General features: G+C 39.6%; 1 long non-coding RNA gene across 4 annotated transcripts in view; it reads right to left on the bottom strand.

The window, feature by feature from the left end:
- Window positions 1-20,243, bottom strand: part of LOC103473797 (uncharacterized) — a 102,144-nt gene that overhangs the window by 20,552 nt on the left and 61,349 nt on the right. For 2 of the 4 annotated variants that reach the window (XR_535066.1, XR_535069.1), the window contains exons 2-3: window positions 9,444-9,539; window positions 1,436-1,636 (exon numbers count right to left, since the gene is read on the bottom strand). This is a non-coding gene — a long non-coding RNA (uncharacterized LOC103473797). The remainder of the gene's footprint in view (window positions 1-1,435; window positions 1,637-9,443; window positions 9,540-20,243) is intronic. The other 2 variants (XR_535068.1, XR_535067.1) reach the window with 1 other exon arrangement.

The raw sequence follows: 20,243 nt of genomic DNA, 5'->3' as shown, positions 1-20,243 counted from the left end.
TTTGTCTGGCGCTGACTGCAGGTAATGATAACCAATTGCGTGGTAAGAATGGGATTTAAGGAGCCTAAGAAGCTTTAATGCCTTGTTTGTTTTCCTATGCGCTCTCTTAGAGGTACTCTCAGCCACGCTAGTGAGAGTGTTGTGATTGGTGTGTTTTGCATGTGTAGGAACACTCCCTCTCCTACATCAAGCAGGCCTTTTCGCTCTGCTTCTGTCCACGTCCCTCGTTCACTCACTCACTTTTCCCTGTCCACCCTTTTCTTTCCCTTCTTATTTCCCCCTCTTCATGTCTGCATGTTTCCTCCTCCTTTCTTTAGTCTCTCTCCTCCCACCGGCACTGTATGCATTCCTGCCAGGAGGGGCGGAGGTGTCTGTGATCCGGATAAGGACCAGACCTTCTCCTCATGCTCACCCTCAGCCCTCACCCCCTTCCCTGGGAAAATGGGCGCAGCCTCCTCCCTCGCAGGGCACCAGCTCAGCTTTGAGTGAGCTGCCAGGCATGGCAGCAGAGATTTAGCATGATTTGTTTGTCTGCTGCTGCGTATTTGCACCAGCACCCACCCACCCACCACCCACCCAACCCCACTCTCTTTGCTCCCAAGCTGGTTAGCTGGTGCAGATCTGGATCCAGGCTGCTGGAGGCCAGGGGAGCAGGCCGGGGTTAAGGGGGTGTTAAAGAGGGTGAGGTATGGAAGGCGGCAGTTAAAAACAAAAAAAAAAAAACGTGGAGAGCAAGAAAACACACACGTACACCCACACACATGCAAGACAATCTCCCTAATCATTCAGTTTGCATTCACAAAGACTTCAGAGTTTTTTCATTACTTCCCCCCACCCCCCACACCCCCATCCTTCTTGTGTTTTGTAATTGGCTCGCTTCCTGGTGCAGTGGCAGACAGCAGCCACGACAGCGGCTGCCCCGCCGGCCCATTGATCTTTCATCAGCCCATAGAGTTAAAGCTGAAGGCATGAGGGGAAAAGCTGGAGAGGCAGCCCCTCGTTTTATGGCAGCCCGCTGGAGCCTGCCGAGGATTGTTCCCTGCTTCCTCAAATTGTTTTTCATTTAGTCCGGGTGCAGCGCCGTGCTGCTCGGAGGAGAATGAGGTGGAGTGACGCAGATATTTAGGGGCGCACGTAACAGCCACAGTCTGGGTAGGTGAATAAAATAGCGTGTTTTCCACTTGTTACATTGTTCTAGGTGCAAATGTGGGTTTGTGTGACATCTCTGTATTGTTTCCTGTCCCAAAGCACAGACTGGTTCTCATACAGGCCTACGACTTGTTTGATTGAGAATTAATCAAACAAAATTCTGTTTAGCTGTAAAAATGACTTACCTTGGAGTGCACAATAAAAATATATGAACATTAAACACAGGTGAGTGTGCATCCAACGTACATTTAAAACCCCAATTTTGCTTTTATTGAAGGAACTTTACCTTGCTCAATTTGCACGAACGCCAACTGGGTGGTCAAGTTGTAGACGGTAAAGAAAATCAGTGCACAGGTGTTGTCCACTGAATCCCCCTGCAATATCCTCGCGATCCGAGCTTTAGCTGTCATGTCATGTGGGCCCTGCCTTGGTCATCTAACCGATATGTGATACTGGGATCCTTCTTTGACATCTGCTCCACTGGGATCTTGTTGGAGAGAGGCAGAGAAACAGATTTCAGATCAGCAGATCCATTTCCACAGGACTTTGAATATTTTATGTAGAGGAGTCTTGTAGCAAGAAAACACGCAGATATGATAAATAACAACCCCATCCAGTTACAGACACTGCACAACGGGTTTTGTTTTCTTTATCGAGTGAGAAACGTTCAAGGCATTTAAAAAATTAAGTGGAATTATTCAATACATCACACGTTTACAGCCAAAACTCACACGACTGTGCGTTTTATGCGACTTCACAATATCATTTACATCATAAAAAAAAAAAAAGATGTGTGAAATGTGCATGCACAGTCAGGTTAGATAGTAGTTGTGACTGCTTTCTGTTTCAAGTTTCAGCAAGCACGTGTTCAATGTAAGGCGGCAATAACGACTCAATGCCGTTCCTAAATGTGGACGCAGGAGATGACATTCTGGTGCAGTGCATGGTGCAGATATGAGGGGAAATACCTCTGTTCATACGTGAACTAAATTGTTTGTTCGGGTTATGGAATGATCAAGTTTCTATATCAGTTTCCAGGACATCGTGCCAGATCATAAAAGTTTCTGACACAAACATATCTAAAAACAACACTTAAACATGAGAGACCCTGTTAAAGCAGACAGTAAATCAATCCTGGACATCAGCGCTAACGACGCAAAAAGATCTCTCTCTCTCGGTCTCTCTCTCTCTCTCACTGCAAAGCCCCACACCTGACCCCTAAACCTTCACCCACAGAAACGGTGCCGTTTCACCAACTGTCTTTGAATACTCTTCCTCTAGAAAGACGTCGTTGAAACCGGAGCCATCCCGGGGCCGCTGTATGTGTTTATTAAGTACGCTCTCGGACTGGCTTACTCCCAAGATGGCTGTAACTGAGAGATTTGTTCATGTAGGCATTAGGTCTGGCTATCAGTGGTGAATTATTTATTGAAAAAAATCTTCCAGTCCTTGGCGGCTGAGAGAGTCTGTAGACTGCTCACTGACTCCTTTGTATGTGTAGGACGGGTAGTTTGATTTTGATCCACGGTATACTGAGTAACAAAAGAAATGCAAGAAGAAAATGTATATTTTTCTAAAATAAAATAAAAAATGGTGAAATACTGATTCTGGATACAGAAAGATCTCTGGCAATATATATTATGCATTACCCGTTTGTGGGATAATTTGTTAAAATAGCACAAAGACTGCAATGTGTCTGTATTTGAGATTCACAAATATAAACAACAAAAAAATCTTCCTAAGGAAGCAGCATATCTGATGAGTGAACATTAAATGCATGTTTTCTTTTGTCATTATTATTTTTATTTTTTATTTTTTTGCAATAGCAGGCGAGGCAAACAATGAAGTGAAACTGATGGCCTTGCAGTGTCAGAGACAGATTAGTTCAGAGGAGGGGAATTATGGGATATTCGGATATTCTCCCTGTTGTACATTTAACTTTAATGAAATAAACTCATGACAAGCTGTGACTACATTAGGTAACATATTGTACAGGTCATGTAATTAAACAAGAGGCAGAGGAAAATAGAAGAAATCATGGAGGAATTAAGCAAACAACAACAATAACAGGAAAAAGAAGACAGAAATAAATTAATCTTAAAATGTCAAAAAAAATGACAATTATTGTATGTAATAAAAGTGATAATAGCATTAGTGTGAAAATGTACCAATTCGTACAATAAAATGCATCATATGTAATGCAATAACTAAGCAAAATTCAGTCAAAAAAAGACAGCCATGCAAATATTACTTTCCATCTGATGCTAATATGTGGTTGAAAAAAAAATAATAGATGTCTTTGGATCTATAAATTTGGTAAAAATGTCCTTAGAAACGTATGTAAGGGCTGCCCAGATGTTGCTATTTTCAGTCATATTTAAGTCAGACTTTGTCATACTCCTTTTCAGACAGTCACCAAACAAGTGGTGTATTTTGCATGTACATTATTTGAGTATGTATATTTGACAATAGGGTATTGTATTTACACTTTGAAAATATGAAAGATTTACTTTGATTATGTTTTGCTGGTGGAATGTCGTCTGACTTACAAAAAAACATCATTATCATTATAAAAGAAAATCACTAACAACAAATTAAGGATTTTTTAAGTAAACTAGTCGACTGCAAAATTGTGCTTAATATATATTCCAAAAATATGCTGATTTGATAAGATAGCACATGGATCTGTAGCCCATGAAAAATGTAGTCAGGTAGGATACGTCGATATTGTCATGCACTGAGAGGTTGAGTCTTTCTTTTTTTTTTTTTTTTTTTTACCTATAAAAGTGACAAAAGCACAAAATCGTAATATTACAAATGCAAAGACTGGTAAATAATACAATTCTGAAAGCTTGTCCTTTCTACTTTTAAATTCATGCATGAACATTTTTAGTAGAAAAATAGAATTTACAGGGTTGGAAATTAGGGCAGCTAATTTATAAGGGTGGACATTTCCTCCTCACCCCCTGGGCTAAAAGTTACATTTTTGTGGGCTTAATAATTACAATAACCTTTCAGCCTGAAAAAAACTATCCATGAATGTTTGAAGGATATGCTCTGCTTACGGGACCAGTAGAAATAAGACGAAAAGACTGTCTGCTTAGACAACATTATTGGAGCCGCAAGAACAATTTTTGTCCAAGATAATGTCAAATATGAACAAAATGGAGACATGAGTCTCACCCATTTGGACAGGAAATTCAGTTATCATCCATATCTCCTCTTCCAAATTTAAATCACAAATGATTTGTTCAAACTCAAATAAATCACATTTGGTAATTTTCTTTGCCTCCATTATTGCGTTAGGGTTTTTTAAATGTTTATGGTCGTCAGTGATAAAGAAATAGAGACCACTGGAGAGGCCTGGCTATTGTCATTCAATGACCAAGCCATTTTGGAAATCACCGCTTTCCGTCTGCCTTTGCCGTTTCTCCCACTCTCTCTCTCTCTGTATTCCCTCATGGGCTTCATTGAATGGAAGACTTCCTTTTATAATTTCCAGGTTTTTTTCATACGCTGCCAATTCCACGGCATCTCAGTAGGAGAACGGCTGAATGGGTCAACGATTGAATGAGACGTTAGTTAAATGAGGAAGAAGTCAAATTTATTCTGGATGCCAAGATTTATGACATTAAACTATTAACCCTTATTTGTCATCTAACAACAACAGACACTGTTTACTTTGGATAGCTGCTGCAAAAAACTCCATGCATTACTTTAAAGGACCGAAAAAAATGTGTTATCTCTCCCTCCTAAGTTTAGAAGACCCTAAGTTATACTCATTTGTGGCCTTTGAACTGAACGTTTTCCACAGATTTTGGAAAATACATAACAACCGATGAAGGGTATAATTTGAGAGCAGCTCTTCTGCTGGCTAACCTCATTTGAAATCAACTGTTCTCCAAGATGTAATTCCTGTCAACATGTCATTTGGGGTTTTGTAAACTTCAGATGTAATTTGAATATATTACTCCTTGACTTGTGACCTACAGCTGATTTGAAACGTCTCTTAGCCACCAAACTCCCGTCTGCCATTTTATATCTCGTCTCTTTGAAACACCTCATAGCCACCAAACTCCAAGTAGTCATTTTATGTCTTGTCCCATGAAAACGAAGTACAATTATAACTTGCTTTTTATCACAGAGTAAGATTTTTTTACTGGCAAAATGTAAGAAAAAAAAAACACAAAAATGAAAGTCTGGGGAACAAATTAAATGTATCCAAAACAAATGTCTAAAACTGAAGTTAATTCTAAAACAGTTGAGCATGAGATTGCCGATAGCATTTAAATTGCAGCAAACCAGAGGAGAACGTCTGAGCTGCCTGTGTCACATTGAGAAAGACCATTTCCTCCAGAAGGACATGAAATTCACTTGCCAAGGTATCATTCCCACTGCAGTGGTCAGCAAAGTGACCCGTAAAGCAAAGCCACTGTGCAAAACTTGCACAATTGCAAATTATGTGTGAAGGAAAAAGAGGGAAAAAATTAGGAATTAAAGATTTGTGTGCTTTGGGTTGAAAAGTTGAGGCCAACTTCCAGTTTAACGTTGATGTCTGCAGAATTAGCTAAATATTGTATGTGGCGATAAACATTTAGCACTTAAATTAGGAGACTTTCTACTCCTCTCACCAAAACTTAACTAAAGCTCCATAGCGCATCTGTTCTTTAAACCGTCTAAATATATGAACATTATGGTTTACAAAAAAATATATATATATATATATATAATTATTTAATTATATAGTGCACTTGACCATGGATCTGAGTCTGTGTTGCTTGATTGGCCTGGGTCACTTCACATGAAAAACATCTGTGATCATTTTTAAATCTGGTAATCCTGAAAGATTATTTTTTGTTGTTATTGTTGTTGTTGTTGTTGTTGTTATTTTTATAGAATTTTGCTATAACTTTCAGAGCTCAGAGGATTTAGTTCAATCCTGGGAACTGGAGCTGGAAACAAAGTTACACCCCAGTAGAGAATTTCCATTTTGGAAAGCATAGTTGGATTTGGTGATTGTCACAATGCTTACTATTTTAATACTATTCCATAAAATGTGGTTCTCTCCATTATATGCTTTCAAAAAAATAAAGCACAAGTTTGCAAAATATATATTGCCGCATTTTGTGTGCTACTGGGTTACTGAGGAGCAACGTTGTCAGCAGAACTAACAACTACTTTATATCTGCAGCTCTAACTGTATTCTGTTTCTGCAGAGGCAATGTTGGATCCTGAACTTGGGGCTGCTCAGAGAGCGTTGGCTTTTCTGGGAAGACTTCAGGGTCATTCCTGTTGTGGGATCAATTGAGAATGTATGCATTTTAACTTTGAATCTGTATGATTTCTTTAATTTGATGTTGTACTACTGAATATATGCTGTTCCCAGTGTGTTTGTTTTGCTAATTTGCCTTCAGACGCTCACTGTTGTGAATCAGTGCAAACTAGTTCAACTGAAATGAACTAGTTTGAATTATGTCCAACTTTGAAACTTTTAATTTTGAGCACAAACACCACCAGTACAGGCTGAATAGATGATAGAAATTATTGAAAAGGATGTTTCTTATGTGAGTCAGACTGATACTGGTTTGTAAATACGACTTCTATAAAAAAAAAAAAAAAAACATTCCGTCACTCTTTGACCCACCTGCTGGTGTGAAGCTACTTCATTAATTTGTGCCATGGTGTCAAAAACAATGTATTTTCAAATTATGCCCTCTGTTGCTACTTCTTGGTGTTCAAATCTCATTTTTCTCTGTCGAATACAAGTTGAAGATGTTGTGATTGTGCCTCTTCTCACTCTTACGTTGACTTTCTGCATAGATTAACTGATGTTATCCGGGTTTTTGATTTGCAGGTCATACATGGCAGTCGTTAATTTTAAGGTAACTGAAAGCACAAAGTAAAAAGCCTGGGAACAGGACATGAAAAATGTAGATCTGATTAAAGCCGAGTGATGAATTAATGACACTAATGATGACACGTCTTCTGCTCTCAGGTGATGAATGTTTTTCACAAAGTTGAAAGGGTTACAAAGAGCCCTACTGACGCACCTTTGGATAAACCTATAGGAGCTATGCATTAGTGGAATGCAACTAAGTACATTCTCATGTACGGCATTTAATTTACTTCAGCTTCACTGGTTGCTGCAGAGAATCTTATGAAACCACATTTGGCTTCAGAGATATAAGTAAAAGTCTCTTAGTATTCAACTAAGTTTTCAACTCTTGAGATTTTATAAATTCAGTCACATTGCAGTTTCAAAGCGTGTTTTAGTGGGGTTTTACGTACAGATCAATGTGAATGCCAAACATTTAAAAATCTGAAAAATTTGGCATGTGCTTGTATTCAGCTGCCTTTAATGAGATGCCCCTAAATAAGATCAGTGCCATCAATTCTTCTGGAGTTACTTAATAATCAGATAATGTTCACCTGTGTGTAATTTAATTTAATTTTAGATTTCTTTGAGAAAACATAAGAGTCATAAAGACAAATGAATACAGACAGGTAGGATCATTTTAAACAAGGATTAGGTTATGAAGCAATTTCCAGAGCTTTGACCTTCTAATGAAGGTTTGTTCAAGCCATTATCTGAACATGGAAAGCTGTAAAGCACGGTGGTGTAGGCATCATGCTGTGGGGATGTTTTCATTCAGCCAGGAACTGGACTCCGGTCAGAGTTAATGTGAAGATAGATTCAGAGCTAAAGAGAGGTTGAATGAGATTTCACCTTCCGGTTGGATCCACTGGATATGCGGCCAGATCTACAATAGATTGGTTTAGATCAAAACGTATTGATTCGTTATTCTAATAAAATCAGAGTTGAGGAATAAATTCCTCTCTGATTCCCTTTCACTTCACAGTTATGCAGTGATTTGCATTTGTGCATCACAAAAAAAATTCCCAATGACGTTGAAGTTTGTGGAGCCAAAATGTGGAGAAGCTTAAACAATAACTGCTTTAGGAAGTATGTATGTCAGGTTGAGGTGGATAAGCCATAAAGGAATTTATAATGACAATTATTATTATGTAAAATTATAGGGTTACATATTATAATAATGCTTTTATGTGAAAATTTACAACATTCTAATTGCAAATATCAATAATTATTGCAAGAGACCTATGATACTTTTTTTTTTCAAACTTAACATATATTTAAGTTTATGGCGAACTTTTACTTCAAAATCTTTAAGCGCAGCTTAAGCTACGTATGCTGAAGTAAAAGTTGTGGTTACCTGTATGGTGACATCTCTCATCAGTTAAGATGAGGAACGCAGCAACAGGTAAAACCGGAGTCAAAAATTAAAAAAAATAAAACTGGGCGTGTATGTTACAAGGCATTAGATTGTCATGTCATCCCAAGCTCTGTTTTGCATCTAATATCCCTTACAACAACAAGCGCGTCCTATAATATACATCTACAAATAACCGCTTGAAACAAGATGTCATATGTTCCAAAGCTCTCTTGTCATGACGGAATGGCTCCTTATCTGGTTACAAATGTCCATCAGCAGCCTCCCAGGAGTCTCTCCAGTCCGCAGCCGAACAACATCAAACGCTCATCAGTATTTACATGACCGGAAAGGGTCCGGAGAAGTGCGGGGAAACGGAGTGCAGAATGATGCCCCTGCGCTGCTGCCGGGCAGCAACACGGGTTGCCCCGCTGGACGCGTCTCCGCCCTTAAAAGCGTGCAGTTTGCGCGCCGGGGCGCCGAGGAGGGTCATCTGTTTGCAGTATGCGCGCTGATGGTCATTTTTTATGATGTTGTTTAATCCACAGTGGGAGAAAAAAGAAAGGGGATGGGGGTGAGAGGGAGGTGGGGGGATGTCTAGCAGAGCCCCAGACAAGCTGGCTCCAGCGGCCATCTCTGTAGGCTATTGGCTTCTCTATTTGAGCACAGAGGCAGGTGTAAATCTCTCCTGCGATCTTTACTCTGCACTCTGCGCGACACTCACCTGGAGGTAAATAAATGGTTTATGACCAAGTAAATGAACCACCTCCTCTCTCGTTTTTTGCGGGCTTGTGCAAATAGAGAGAGAACAGCCCCAGGGAGGAAATGTCAGCATTGTCATGCACTGAGGTGTGCGGAGAGGTTGGCCAATGTATCCATGCTGCTTGCGATGCTTGGAGGCATTGTATGCAGCAATGCTCTTTAGTTTGTACATAATTGCAATTGTTATATTTTCAGGACTTTAGCCCTTATTCTCCGAGTTGTTTTTTTTTTTCTTTTTCTCTTTCAAAAACAAAGAACAGTTCCATTCAAATCTGTAGACAGAGGTTGACCAAGTTCACTTACAGCGTTTATTCACCACAGGAGCCAGTAGTAGTGCTTCTTCTATGAATGGCGCCATGACCTTTGTCCCTCCTCACACAACCAAATGTTCAAATGCACCTTCATGTAAAAAAAAAAAAAAAATGAGTGGAAAAGAAGATTAAGTTGTGACTGTGTCACCACCTTTGGCTTTAATTTCTGGTTACCTTTTATGGCAAGCATTTTTTTTTATTTACAGGGTTTACACTGTGTACATCACAAATCGCCATGCCGATATCAATAAAGATTACCTATAACATGAACGGCACTTGTTTCTTTCGCTTTATTTGAGGGCGGGAGGGAGGTGTTTTCACACCTGACTCAATTTGATTGTGGATCAAAATTGCAATATTTGTTACATTTTTAGCTGGTGCTCTTTGCTTTCAAACTCCGCTGTCAGACAAACCAAAGCCTTTTGCCCGTTTACCCCTTCTCCTGTGACAGCATTACATCAAGAAGCACCAAAGAAAACAACATGAAAACTTGTAAAGAAGACACTAAGCGCAACTTCCTTCTTTACAAAATATAAACAGAAATAGAGTAGGATTTCTCATTTGTCTTTGGTAAAAGACCATTTCTCCTGCCAATGCTGGACTTGTGCGTTTGTTTTGGTTGTATCCAATCAGAATCCCCTGCGCTACAGTCCACTTCCTCGAAACACACCAGAGTTCACTTCAACCAAACCGATACCAAGGCTTGTAGGTGGAGCAGAGTTCGATTTTTTGGTCTGTATCAGAGTTCAATTACGCATCCACACCTCCACAGATGAACAGGACTTTCTATCTATGCAAATGAACCAGTTAGATTAAAGCAGACCAAACAGAGCTGGCCTGAATGCACACTTTCATTATTTGAGGCACCCATGAGGTCTTATGGTCCATTTTAATTTTGATCTCATTTGCTCACCATACAAAACACGTAATTAGAAATAAAAAATGTTTTTTGAAATAAAAATCTAACAGGACATTTATTAAAGAGTTAAAACATTATTTATTTTTGCTTGTTTTATTGTTTTTGAACTTTTGAATATTTGCCACTCACTGAAGTTTTTGGTGTATTTCAATGACTGTATGACATAACCAGATACAGACCAGGTATAATGACTATATATATATATATCTAAAGAAATTTATAGGAATTAGTTGTAAACATTTTTTTTGTGAGTGCACCTGTTGGCAATTCAGTTCACTATGATTTACCTAATGAATGACTCCAGATATTTAAATATTTCAATTAATGTCACCAAAACATGTTGCATTTTGGATACATTCACTAGCTTTTTGAGTATATGCAGGCTACTTTTCTACCCTCTTATTTTACATGCACTGATACCCAAAGGTGATCTCTGTCTGTCAGGGTCACATTGCCACATTGTCTTGCACCCTAACTCACGCAAAGTGTGAGCATAGGTGTGTGTGTGTGTGTGCGCGTGTGTGTGTGTGTGTGTGTGTGTGTGTGTGTTTTTTTAGGGAGAGAGAGTGAGGGAGATAGAGGAAGCAAAAGGGGGGGGCTATTATATCCCAAAGTTTTCCAAAGTAGGTCTGTGCCATTCTTGATTAGAGCTTGTTCCCAAAAGATGGTTGCAGACATGAGATAATGAGGTCCTGTGATAACGCGGGCCTCCTTTAAGTTTTTCCCATGAAAGGAGACTGTCGCCAGTCCACAAAACGACACTGTGCATCGGCACCACGCTACTCACTTCTCATTTGTCAAACACAAAAGCTGATCCACCCCAAATCCGCACTAACAAACCAGGATAGCGGGAGCGAATCATATAATGTTCGGCTGTATTCACTTCGCCACTAATTAACTGGAATCCCACCTTATTCGTAAATACAGTGACCAATTAAACCCCCATGTATGCCAGAGGTCTCTGGGGCCACACTCGGTCGCCAGGAACATTTGTGAAGGTCTGCGGCTTCACTATAGGCAATGGATCTTATTAGGTGAATGACCTCAGTGAGGAAAGGTTACAGGCTTTTTCACTGCCCTCTCTTGGAAAACTAAGATGTTTCCTAATCGGATTTTAATTGGTTGGTTGCCTGGTTGGCTGGTGTCCTCATGGGCGCCCACTGGGATGAATTTGGTGTTGGTGTTTCAGCAAGGATGTGCAAAAATGAAAAGCGTGCACACAATAGAAAAGGATGACTTTACTGAAAGAAAAAAAAGTCAAACGGTGGAGGTGTCTTCTTCTAGGTGTGCTATAAAATAGAGCTTATAAGATAGACTATGAAAGCAATTTGAATTTTCACAAAGCACTTTATTTAAAACACAGTGTACAGCACTGGATACATTTAAGTAATGTTACCTATTATATGTTGGTAACAAAGCCTATCTAAAACTTCTTTATAACATTTTAACAGAAAATGTTGGTTTGGTCAGCTGTTAATTTTTTCATAAGCTATCTGTACAGGCAGTATGTAGTAGCATCAACTTTGTCAAATGTAAGAACTATCATAGGAACATTTCTGTTTAGGTTAATAATTTTTAGTTAGCGACAGCTCTATTGCTAAAGTCAAGAGAGTAGCAATCAAAAGTGTTAAACTGCCACCAAATCATAGCCATCTAGCCAATTAAGATTAACATGCCACTTTGTTGCAAAATTTGTACCCAGCCTTAACTCGTTTGATGATAATGCTGAAGTCACACTTGCTAGCTAGCTAATTTATTCTGAGGAAGTTGCTTCCAATAAATAGCAGATCTTAACTTGGTCTGTTAGGTAAAAGGTTTATTACATTTTATGACATGCTGTGCTAATGCTAATGTCAGGTTTGCTCGGATCCTAAATGCCATACTTCTGAGGCAGATTTTGTCGGGAAGAGAAAGATCTTATTCGTGGTTGTCAGAGGAGAGCTTAGAATGCCAAGGCTAATGCTAAATGAAACTTAGCTAGCAAAAACTTCGATAAGATAAGATGTTATTTTGTGTCTTGCACCAAATGCTAAAGACATTTTCAAGAATGGTCGATGAAAAGATTAACGTGTTTAAAGCCGTTTCCGTAACATTGTACGTTTTCATTATAAACCAACTGTTATATTTTCTTTACTTTTCTACATTGAAACAAACCACATGATCAAAGTGATTAAAAATTAACCAATTTAGTTTAACAACTACATTGTAAAATTGTTTTTCAGCTGTTAATAATTTATACTCAGAATTATGGATCTATATGAATGGAATTTGTCACAACAATTTTATTAGTTGAATTGTAACAGCTCTATTTAAATTACAACTCGGAACACGCATACATCTGCAACCGTTTTATTTTTTACTTTTTTTTAACCTGTAATGTACAATGCCGCAAAATATATTTGAAAGCGGACATAACCGCAAAGGATCATCAATCTAACATTCAGACCCACTAAAGAGAGGCAAAGCCATATTTTCTACCCTGCAGATAGATATTTATTTCCTCTCTTTGCAACAGTGGCATGAATCCAGTCTCCGAGCTTAATCGAGGCTATCCTATAAGTTAAAGCCGCCCAGGTTCATCTTACGTTCAAATACTCCCCCTCATTACCCCAAAAACGTCTTTATGCAAAACATCTGTAGGGAGTTCAATAAATGGAAAAGCGCGGCTTCAAACCGCATCCTACTCATTTTGATTCTCATGTGGCTTCTGGTGTATTGTTTGACTTTAAATACGGCCAGTCTCATATTTCAAATGTCACAAGTAAACCCTTCCAATTTCAACATGAAAAAAAAAGCAGCAAGGGCAAACAGCTTGTAAAAGGAAAGAGAGAAAAAAAAAGGAGGAAAGTGACTCTGAAATTGTCTGACTCGGGTCACATTTAAAAACACATAATTGAAAAAGAAAAGGAAAAAAGTTTCACTTTAATCCTCGTCGGCGGATCGAGTTTATTTCCGTTGGTTAAAAAGGTACACTTTATGGCAGACTTAACACACACTTAGAATAAATGGCATATAAACCAGATTATTGCACAAGCCTGTCGATGCACAACACAGTGGCTAAAAGTAAGCGCCACAAAGCAAAAAAGCTCAGCCCTCTATGTGCTCAAGCATTAGTGCCTGGATAAATTACCCAGCAAAACGTTAGGTGGGGCTACGCAGTTTTGCAAATCAGACTGAATTTTAGCTGCAAGGGATCTTCTTTGATTCCAGGTGTTAACGGGTAAAAATAAATATGAGAAATGTATGCGTGACAACATGAGAGTCGTTTAAAAAATTTTTTTTATTATTTACAGAAATTTCTCCCAAAATAAATAAATAAATAAAAATATGTTTGGAAAAGGATTCATCACACTGCTCTTTCTGAAGTTGTGACTGATTGGGTCCACTGCTCGCACTTACTAAGTTGAGACGCATGTGGGAAGGGGAGGGGGGCGGCGGTGGAGGTTCAATTGACCGCACTCAACTTTGCCGCCGCTCTGGCTCGCAGCATAACTCTTGAAAATGTTGTTCTCGCTCCTGACAAAACAGTTAATTCACCCAGAAACGGGGAGGTCAAGTTCCAGGGAGGAGAAAGAAGAAAGGGAAAATGTAGTAGACAAAAAAAAGACAGAGAGAGAGAGAGAGACATCAGTTGGGGGATATGGGACGGCCAAGGCGGCTGCATTCAGAAAGAAAAACCCCGTCAATAAAGGCAAAGCCGGACCAAATTATTATCAAGCAAGGCTGCTGCGTTTGTCTAAGCACGCAGAATATATATATATTAAAACTTTAAATATGTTCTGCTGGTCAAAAATGAGTTCACTTTTAAATGAACTTCAAAATAGCACATTTCAAATTCTTAAAAGTGTAAATCCACATCTATTGAGTTTTGTTAAAAATGATGAATTCTCTAGTTTTATTTCATTCAGAAAACACTCTTTACAAACTAAAAGTCAGAATAGAATGTTTCTCTAGTTTAATCATTTCTGCTGCTTGGATTAATGCGCAAGTAATTTTGCGCACGCTGTAACTGCAAAAATAATCAATAAATAAGCAAACATTTTCCATGTGTGTTTGTAAACAAAACCAACTGAGTTTTCCCCTCCTCCCAGACTTTACCAAGCCTGCTTGAAACACTTTACTCTGAAAACAAATTCCAATTCAAACCAGTGAGTCATAAAAAAACTTTTTTTTTCTCCAAAATGTATTTACCGTTATTTATTACACAATTTGAAGTAAACAACGCAAAGGCCAACCCAAACAGATTCTGATAGGTAATTTACATGCAAGAAATCAAGTCTGGATGGTTTTTGACAGATATTATTGGTGCTGATTAGTTGAGCTGATTGGCTTCACTAAATGTATGGTTTTTTTAATTACATAAAAATATCTAAGCATTTTGGCATATTCTTTGAGAATTCTTTTCTTTAAGAAAATGTAAATAATAAACTGTCAAAAGTTTCAAATAAATATGTTTCATTTTAAAGAAAGTATAATGAAAAACAGCCACCCAACTTTCGGGGGTCTGATGCTTTAAAAACAAATGCTGCCTTTGTAAATGTTACTTTTCACAAAGACAATAGCAAAAGTTTGACTCCAAAGAAAAACAAAAAAACAGATGCTGTTTATTCTTCTGACTGACTACCTACATAGAGTAAAACAAAAAAGAGATCAACTTTGGTGGAGTCAAGCCAAATCCAAACTGAAAAGGTGGATTATGGGCTCAGGCCTGCACACAGCACCTGCAGGGAGTGGTTGCCGGGGAATATTTCCCTAAATAACCCTGAAAACTTATCCCAGCAGGTCTGCAATGAGGTCCAACAGGAAAAATGACACACCACCTGAGGCATAGATCCAGGTAAGACCTGGGGTTACCTGGCGGAAAACTGACACCTAAGTTAGTTTTTACAAGGTCATGCAGGGATGGGGTGTGCTGCAGTGTGCATAGTGTAACTGTGCTGCAAAATTCCTTAAGTGCACTTAAGGAGCTGGAAGCTAAAGACAGAGCTATGATGTGGTCAGTCTGTGAGCATAAGCATGGTGCCTGAAACTTCCTCATTTCCTATTAAATGTCTATCGCAGTTCTTACCATGGATTTAATTTAAGGGTTTCTATTGCACTTGATCCATTTACCTCAATCATCGTCCCCTGACACGAAATGCCTGGTTGTGCCGCACGATACACATAAAAGACGCATATTCAACCATCCTGTCAGTCGAAATGAATGCTGATTTCTTTTACCAAACTGTCCAGACTGCATGGCACTTGCTTTTCCGCCTATGGTTTTCCATTTCAAAGCCCTGTGTCTCCATGTAAATACCAAAACACAGTAATCCAATCTGACCCCATTGCAAATTTTCCAGAAACTATTGGGGGGTAGTGAGGTTGACATGAGCCACACACTTATCCCACTTAACCTCCAGAGAGAAGCCACCCTAACCCCTTTAGTCCAAGATTCCTCTCTCATTGAAGGAATGCACTGCTTTTCCTGCTGCTCTACCCTTAAACAGATCTGCATCTTGAGGTTGGACTTAGTGGCAAAACCTTAGAACTTTGTGCGGTTTGCAAAGTTGGAGCGGCGCAAAAGAGTTGATGCCAATGGTGGGGGACAGCAGAAACCCACATCAGGGCACCTCTCTGCTCACTGCACAGGGCAAACCAAAACACTTTTGATTCAAGCTCAAAATAGTCCCCGAACAGATGCCTCTCATGAACATTGCAGCGACATATTTATACTGCGCTAACTTGATGACAAATAACCCGAGGATTTGTCTGGTTTCTATTTGCTATTGTTTGCTTTTTAGCATGCAAAACTAGTTCCAGTCCGATTCATCGGCTCTCCAAGTAGAAGGCAGTGATGGGGGCCAGGGGGGGTGGAGATTCTTATCTCCCATGTTAGCGAGCAGGGGCACGTAAGGCAAGCAGAGAGCTTCTGACACATGGTCCACATCTGAGGCTTTTGCCATGAGTATCTTGATCGCACAGCTTGTATAGCTGCGGAGAAAGCCTGACTGCTGTTTACTGGGTTGAGCAGGCAAATCCCTCGCATTATGCTCTACAGGTGATGCATGCCACTGGACCTGTTGGTTAAAAAAGTGCAGCTGTACTATGCCTTGCAGAAGTAAGCGATGACAATAGAAGTTTGTTTTTTTTTTGTTTTTGTTTTTTTCCACGCCGGTTAGAAAATCATTATGCATCATCACTAAGCTTTGGGTAGGCTTTTTGCCGAACAATGTCATGTAAAGATTTGCTTTAGCAAAACTAAACTTTGGACCATTTTTGTTTTAATTATCTGTATTCATTCCCTTTTGTCACATTACAATTAAAAACATCAATGGATTTTACTGAGATTCTTTTATTTGACAAGCACCACAAATTATCACATGACTACACAATGGAAGGACCAACTAATTACCTTGTTAGGTTATTAGTCGCATGAATTTGTTTTTAAAATCACAGTTGAAAAATGTTGAAAGAAAACTATTTTGATGGTTGTTGAAAAAAAACTACACAAGAGGCATGAAGGACTGCATTCTGATCTGGTGAAGCACAAACTGATATTTTTGGTGTACATGCTGCGTACAGCGGAAAATTTACAAAGACCATCTTAAAACACTGTGGAACGTGGTGGTGGCAGCATTATGCTGTGATCGAGATGGAGATCAATAAAGCCTTACAGGGGTTTCAAAAAGAGTCGAGTCTGAGGCAGAGGTTCATCTGTGCAGGGAGTCTAAAACAGCCAGGGTGCAGTAGAATAGTTTGGGTCAAAGCATATTTATGAGTTGGAATAGCCTAGTCAAAATATAGCCGAGAACCTGCTGCCAGACTTAAAAAGTGATATTCACACAACGTGTCCATGCAGTGTGTCGCTGAGCCTGAGAGCATGTACCAAAATGAGTGAGACAACACTTCAGTCTCGAGATGTGCCAAGACATACCTCAAATGATTTTCAGCTCTACTTGCAGCAAAAGGTGATTGTGCAAAGTACTGACTCAGAGGAGCTGAGTGCAAATATGCAGTAGTGTTTTTAAGTTTCTATTCATATGAGCTGGTCTTTCATATACCGTAGATTCAAAATAAGATGAATTATTGTTTAATGATGTCATTCTTTTTTCAAAAAGATATGCATATGTTTGATATGAATACCTACGAGTTATTTTATATAAATGACAAGTATCAAAAGCAGATAGTATCTCCTTCATCCTAATTTTCTGTCCTTCTTGATAGGGCCTAAAGTTAAAAACCTGTCTCGAAGCTGTGAGCACAGCACCATTTTCCCTGTCAGTCTCCAGTCAATCTCCTGCCATCAATAAGCACATCCCCTAATTAACTAAAATAGTATTCCATCAATAGCCATAACTGGCCAGTGCAGGAATTGATGGGAGCAAGGGTTGAATTGACTTACAAATGCCTGACGGAGACATTTCACAGACAGGTAAAGAGTTTATTGTTTCTGAAACCAATTGACTAAAACAGCCCCGATTCTGCAAAGTGCAGTTTATGGTTTGTATTTTTCTGGGAGCTGCATTGTCTCAACAGATCAATTGCCACTCCACCTACATCTCTGAGGCAAACGGTTTGCATTTAGAAAGTCATTATGTTGTCAATTGAACATCCTCCCCTCCCACGATTTGCGTCGGGGATGTGCGTAACGAAGTTTGCAGTCATTACAGTCGCTGAATATACTAATCTGGTGATGTTTCCTTTCCCTATCACGTCCTGTTAGGGCTGACGAGTCTCACCAGACAATCTCCTCCATTCAGGAGTGGTGCCACCAAGTCTGTCCTTGCTTATCATTAACAATCTGCAAATAAACAGGACAGCATACATTACATCACTTGCAGCTCCGTGATCAATTCCAGGAATGTCTTTGAAGCTTTGCTTAATGAACATACACAGTGTGGCTGTTGTGTGCAGTCAGGGCATGAAAGTCCCACAAACAAACACCTTCATGCATTTCTTTTTTTTTTTTTCATTTATTAAACTATTACATGCTCAAATGAAGTCAACTACACATATAGGTTGTTGGAATTAGATTCAAAGGAAGGCTTTTCCACCTAAATTCCTTAACAATGCAGCATAGCTGTAGATCCGTGCACCACCAAAGGGTCACCAGCCTCCTGCCACTTGTGTGGACAGGGCAGATTTAAAACACGAGTCGCCACTCGGTACTTTTAGAAATGCACCCACGCGCACCGAGTGAGAAATTTCAGACCCTGTCCAGTCAAATCTACTCCCCCTCTTCTTTGATTTTGATACGCATGATCTGAGTGGATGCATAAAAAGGGAAGCGCTGACAAAGTTTGCTTCATCAATCAGTCACGTCAGCTCGGACCTTTTTATAGCCTCTCCAAAGTCCCTGGGAGCCCTAACCCTGTAAAAGTTTATATAGTGTATTGACCATCTCCTACTTGCTTAGCTAATGAAGCCAGCTGAAGAGAGCCTGAGTGTCAACACAGCTTCCTATTTGATGACACCTTCCACTAAATTGAAATGTGCTTCTAATGGGGCAGAGTGTTTAAAGAAGAGTAAAGCCCACTATTTGACACAACCCTGACCCCACTCATCTGAAAGGAAGGGGTTAGGGTTAGGGGTTTAATGCCATGTGAAGGAAGGTGTGCAGTTTGGAGAGATTTTTAGTTTTATTTTTTTTTCCATTTAGTCTGATGCTGCTGCAGCTTTTCAACAGCGTTGCGTTTGTTTTGTGTAACAAATCAATAGCACACACAGCACATGCCAGATCCCCTTGCCACCCCACCCAAGGACCGCCTTGGGGAATACCGTACGTGCATCCACGGCGCTCGGTTTCGTGCGCACACACGCACCGTGTCTACGCAGAGTAAGGCACGGTTACACTTCATTTCGACAGACTCGGACCGAACTCGAATTAACGCAAACCCGCAGAACTCCTCCAAACAATACTGTAGGAGCCATTTCCCCATTTTTTGGTTATACTTTTCTTTTTTTTTTCTTTTTTTGATGGAGAGAGCAACCGGTGCGAGATTCAGCTGTAGCTCATGCCGTTATCGCCGCCCAAGTTAAACCCCGAGGCTGCAACTGACATGTTCAAACTCCATTCTTCAAAACAATATAGGCGTCCATTATTGCTTTATGTGCAACAAGTTCATCACACGTCTTAATAGATGCGGAAATGTGAGAATGGATGCGGGAAACAAAAGAAGAAGAAAAAGATAAAACGCCGCCACATAAAAAGAAGGATATCATGGTCCCTTTTTGTCAGTTTTCTCTTGAAGCCCCCTCACGTCCCCACTCACCCACCTTCCACACCCTCTGAGGACTTTGTGACCCACGCCTGGATGCACGGAGACAGACAAGAGACTGGGAATTGATGACCAATGTTTCTCCTCGGTGGCTCACCTCTCGCTGCACTCTAGTTTGCTCGTGAATTTGTGGCAAAATTGCATTTTTCAGATAACCGCTTTGCTGCGAGGGCAATATTATTTCACGGAATAACGTTAATAATAAGATACGTCCTTTTTATTAGTGATTACATCCTGCTTAGTCCGTATCCATGGCCAAAAAGGACTGACTGCAACCCAGATGGTGATGGGATTACATATTATAGTGGATGAACAACAGATTATGACAGATATGGTCAGCTTCTGAAATAAAATGACAAAAAAATTTAATAAATAAATACACTCGAGCATCCTGTCTCACAGAGAGACTGAAATTGTCTCCCTGAGACCGTCCTAACCGGAAAGCGAGGCTATATTTAAACACTCAATTGATTGGAGCAACTCAAAACAATTGACGTTTTTAAAGAATAACTGATGATCTAGAAACACAAGTAAACACATCACTGAACTCTGCTCCGATTCAGGATGACGCGTAAAATTTCAGCAAGTTCTGTAAAACTATATATATATATAT

This window comes from Poecilia reticulata, linkage group LG12 (assembly GCF_000633615.1).
Source record: "Poecilia reticulata strain Guanapo linkage group LG12, Guppy_female_1.0+MT, whole genome shotgun sequence".
Taxonomy (NCBI): Eukaryota; Metazoa; Chordata; class Actinopteri; order Cyprinodontiformes; family Poeciliidae; genus Poecilia; species Poecilia reticulata.
The sequence above is the reverse complement of the archived record's forward strand: the minus strand, read 5'-3'. Positions and strand labels throughout refer to the sequence as shown.